We start from the raw sequence: 5,524 nt of genomic DNA on the forward strand, positions 1-5,524 counted from the left end.
AGCAGGGTGAGTAGTTCTGGTGTGTACAGCTGGAAACTTTTTCCTCCACTTGGGGCTTTTTTCTCCGGAATAAGCCAGTTTGTTTTGTATTTGAGTGGGGGTACCCTGTTGGAGAGAGGCAATAACAGCTGGACTTTTCCCCTGATTTGTGAACGGGATCGTTTGTTTCTTTGGATGCTGGCGTTTGTGTGCGCTGTTTTTGTTTTGTCTTGTATTTCTGTCTTTAAAAATTGGGGAATGTTTCTACTATCCCTAAAGAAAGTCCTCTGGGGTGTATTTTGGGTAGGTGATCTGATAACAGCTATTAATCCATGACTGAGAGGAAGATGATATTTCATGGTAACGATGTGTGGCCAGAATACCTGTTAGGATCTCCACAAGAGGGCTAGGGAGGGTTATCTTGGGACCCTGTGCCCCATGTAACGTCACCCTTGCTGTGGTGTTAATTCCGTTGCCTGCAGTCTCCTGTGTTGTTGGTCTGGATCCAACAACTCTCCAAGGAGTCGCATTGCGTGAGGGTTGAGTTGATGGCTCTTTTGATATGTAAAGTCCCGTGACCAAACTTGAGGGTTTATTTAGGTTTTTGTTTGTTGTCAGGGGGTTTTCATTTCATTTTGTTTTGGTACCATTTTTTCATTTACAGATTGATGTCAAATGAAGGAAAGGAACACAGACACACACACACACAAACACCTGTCTGTTCTTGTCCAAAAGTGGGACATTCCCAGGGAGAAGAGAAAGGTTCCACTTGGTTCTTAAAATCACTGAGAGGCCCATCCCAGAATTCAGCCTGGTTGGTGGATGCCAAGGCCAATAGGCATCCTTTTAATGGTTAGAGATGCTTCATCGCTATTTATGGTTTTATGGTTGCCTTTGAATGGCTCTGTAGTTATTCTGTGGAGAAACAGGGAAGAATGATGAAATCCTCTAGGTGCAAGCATTTGTGCTACTACATCAGGGTGGGAAAAGTCAGACAGTTGTCACTTTATGGTAATAAAAACCCAAGGGAACATCTGTCGTACAGGAAGAAAAGAAAAGGAGTGAGGGGGACTTAACACAAAGGAACCTGCCCTACCGAAGATCAGCAAATAGACTTTACTCAAATGCCTCAAGCTGCAGGAAATTTCAGATACCTGCTGGTGTTTGTGGACACTTTCAGAATGGGTGGAAGCATATCCCACCTGGACAGAAAAAGCCTCTGAAATGGTGAAAGCTCTCCTTAAGGATATTATTCCCCGATTTAGATTGTCTTACACCCTTCAAAGTGACAATGGACCTGCTTTTGTCTCCAGTGTAACCAAACAGGTATCTAAAGCACTGCAAATTAATTGGAAAGTACATTCCTCCTGGAGACCACAATCAACAGGAAAAACCAAGAAAATGAATCATACATTAAAAAGCATTGCTAAAATATGTCGAGACTAATTTAACTTGGGATAAGACCTTGACAGTAACTGTTTTGTTTTATCCGGTGTTTATAATTGTTATCTGTGGGAGGGTTGGAATTTTAATCCAAGTGTGACTCAAAAGCTTTTAATTATAAACATGGTGACATACTGCCCCCTAGTGGCGGACTGTGTAGAATTGGTTTAGGAAGGAGTAGGGAAATTTTGTAGCTCTCTGGGGGCTGCATGTTTGAAAACATTTTTTTTTAAATCAAAATAATACGCACACATAGCAACAAATTACTTTTATGGAAAAACTTATGATAAAAAGCTGCCCAGCACCTGGACACTCTTAGTGCCTCTCCCCAGGTTTTTTTTTTTTTTTAATCTTTTGCACATTTTATTTTTAAATTTTGGCAATATACTCGTGGGATACAAAATTCTAAATACATATGATGATACTAAAACCAAAGTCTTCCTTCCACTAAGGTCGCCTCTTCTGGCAGCCAGTGTTTTTCTCAGGGAGAATTTACACAGAATTAAGCAAAAAAAAGCACAACTTGTTTTACTTTTAATGGAAATGATAGCAGATAAATAACAATATTTTTACCTTTCTTGTTTCTCTTACTGCTTTTTTTTTTTTTTTTTGAGTCAGAATCCTCCAATTGTAAATTTTAAAAATTATTTACGGGCTTCACCAGTGGCGCAGTGGTTAAGAATCCGCCTGCCAATTCAGGGGACACGGGTTCGAGCCCTGGTCTGGGAAGATCCCACATGCCGCGGAGCAACGAAGCCCGTGCGCCACAACTACTGAGCCTGCGCTCTAGAGCCTGCGTGCCACAACTACTGAGCCTGCGTGCCACAACTACTGAAGCCCGTGAGCCTAGAGCCCGTGCTCTGCAACAAGAGAAGTCACGGCAATGAGAAGCCCGCACACTGCAGTGAAGAGTAGCCCCCGCTTGCCTCAACTAGAGAAAGCCAGCGCGCAGCAATGAAGACCCATCGCAGCCAAAAATAAAAATAAAAAAAGAATAAAATAAATAAATTACAAATTATTTATTTTTTCATTAAGGTAATTAAGAATACATTTTGAAGACTATTTCAACTCAGTCCACAAAGAAAGTCTTCATTTCCTTTCTCTCCCCCCTTCCCCCTGCTTTCTCTGTCTCTCTTTCTCACAGTCTTACAGCTGAGTGATATTCTCCTGGATAGATTATTTATTTATTTATTTATAAATTTATTTTATTTATATATATATATATTTTTTATTTTTGGCTGCTTTGGGTCTTCGTTGCTGCGCACAGGCTTTCTCTAGTTGCGGTGAGTGGGGTTTTCTCTTGTTGCGGAGCACGGGCTCTAGGCACGCGGGCTTCAGTAGTTGTGGCACACGGGCTTAGTTGCCCTGTGGCATGTGGGATCTTCCCGGACCAGGGCTCGAACCCGTATCCCCTGCATTGGCAGGCAGATTCTTAACCACTGCGCCACCAGGGAAGTCCCTGGATAGATTATTTAACCAGTTCTCTACTGAACATTTAAGTTGTTTCTAGTCTTCTCTCTTCCAAAGGATGCGGCAGAAGGCACTAGCACATCCGTAATTTTCCATGAATTTAACTGCAGATAAATTCCTAGAAATGGAATTTATGAATTGGGTAGACACTGCCAAACTGCCAAGGACATCTCTTTGTTATTGCAGTGAATTTAAGGACATTTTTATGGGAGAATAACATATGAAAAGTGTACAACTCAAGTGTTCAGCAACATGAATTTTCAGACTGCATGCACACACCTGTAACTAGTACTCAGATGAAGAAAGAGAACACCATCAGCCCCCGGGAGGACCCAGACATCATCTCCCCAAGGATAACTACTACCCCGATTTCAAAGGGCATACTTTCGCCTATTTATTTAGAGAAGTAAAAGCACGCTGTGTGCACTCATAGGTGTTTCGCAGAGTGGTCCTTTTCGTTGCTGTATAGCACTCCACTGGGAATGGCCCACAGGTCATGCATTCTGCTGTTGATAAACTTGGGTCATTTCCAGTAAGCGGCTATGACAAACAGAGCTGCTGTGAACATTCTAGTTTGCGTTTTGTTGAGGCTGTTTGTATGTGTGTTGGTTGCAGAGGTCAGAGTAAGATTGCCAGGTCATGTAGTCACCATTCTTTAGTTTTACTACATGTGGGCAAATCGTTTCCCCAGTTTCCATGCCTACCAGCGTAGTAAAGAAAATTCTAGTTTCTCCACGTGCTTACTGAGAACTTCGGGAACTTTGGAACTGTTTCTGCTTTTAGTTCTCCCACTGGTGACCCCTGACACCTCCAGATTAGTGATGAAATCCACCGGCTTCTGAGAGCCAGCCTGGGAGAAGCAGTCGGGTGGGGTCTCTTGACGATGTCAGATCTTCTGATTCTTTTTTTTTTAATAAATTTATTTATTTTTGGCTGCGTTGGGTTTTTGTTGCTGCGCCCAGGCTTTCTCTAGTTGCAGCGAGCGGGGGCTACTCTTCATTGCGATGCGCGGGCTTCTCATTGCGGTGGCTTCTCTTGTTGAGGAGCACGGGCTCTAGGCACGCGGGCTTCAGTAGTTGTGGCACACGGGCTCGGTAGTTGTGGCTCATGGGCTCTAGAGCGCAGGCTCAGTCGCTGCAGCGCACGGGCTTCGTTGCTCCGCGGCATGTGGGAATCTTCCCGGACCAGGGCTCGCACCCGTGTCCCCTGCGTTGGCAGGCGGATTCTTAACCACTGCGCCACCAGGGAAGCCCCTTTGCTTTGAACTCTAGACCAGTGTCTAAGGAACCTCTGCTGAGAAAACACAAAATTTGTCTCCACTTCCCGTCCCGCCCTTCTGCCACAGCTTCAGCTGTGGTCTGACTCTTGCTTCCTCTCCTCGTTACCTTTGAAATCTTTTTTTTTTTTTTAAGTAAGACTTTTTTTTTAAAATTAATTAATTAATTTTTATTTTTGGCTGTGTTGGGTCTTCGTTTCTGTGCGAGGGCTTTCTCCAGTTGCAGCAAGCGGGGGCCAATCCTCATCGCGGTGTGCGGGCCTCTCACCATCGCGGCCTCTCTTGTTGCGGAGCACAGGCTCCAGACGCGCAGGCTCAGTAGTTGTGGCTCACGGGCTTCATTGCTCCGTGGCATGTGGGATCTTCCCAGACCAGGGCTCGAACCCGTGTCCCCTGCATTAGCAGGCAGATTCTCAACCACTGCGCCACCAGGGAAGCCCACCTTTGAAATCTTAAAGGAAACCTATGGCTTAGAGTGAGGACCTTGACTCACACCCCACCACTCCCCGCAAAGTGTCTCAAAGGGCCTGTGAACTAAAGAGTGGGATTTAGGCTCCTTGTGGAAATCCAGAATTTCCAATCTTGCACCTTTACATCTTTATTTGGGGTGGGGAGTGGTCTGTACTACACATAAACAGGATCCTTGGGTGGGGAGGACTGAGAGAAAAGACTCGGGGTGGTTGAGAGCTCTTAAGAGGACGGGGATTGGGGGTGTTTAGAGAAGGAGGGAAGATCTCTGTCATTCTGGGTAAAGGGATGGGGTGGGAGCTTGCCAAGGTGGAGAGGTCTGTGGGTGGCAGTGTGGGAAACCTAGGGGAGGAAGTGTGCAAAGGACGTGGAGGAGGGCAGGACTGAATGAGGGGGGGTGCAGATATCTGGAGGTGGCTGACCTCTGGGTGAACCTGGGCTCAGCTATGGCCTTGAGCAGTGTGATTTTGAGCACGTTGTCTTCTCAGCCTCAGTGGGCTGTTCTGCAAAATGGGTACAAGCATTCTTCTCCCAAAACGAGGGACTGGGAGCCCAAGAGTGGGGCATGAGGGCTCTTAGGGACCAAGGGAAGGGTCTAGAAGCGTCTGAGGAACTGCTGGGTTTCCGGGGCTCCCCAGGGTGCAAGGATGACCCACCCTCTTGCTAACACCTTTCCCTGCAGCCGGACACACCAACTGGTCCTGTACCAGACAGGGGCTTGCCCAGCACTCAAGGACACTCTGAATCTCGCCTGGGCATTAGATGAGAAGACCTTTTACCAAAATGAAAAGGTAGAGACTGTTCAATGAACAGAAAAGTATTTGCATGGAAATCTCACTTTGTTGAAAAAACTCGTGTGAGAAAGACCTAGGAAGGACAGGACCTGGG

This window comes from Balaenoptera acutorostrata, chromosome 19 (assembly GCF_949987535.1).
Source record: "Balaenoptera acutorostrata chromosome 19, mBalAcu1.1, whole genome shotgun sequence".
NCBI lineage: Eukaryota > Metazoa > Chordata > Mammalia > Artiodactyla > Balaenopteridae > Balaenoptera > Balaenoptera acutorostrata.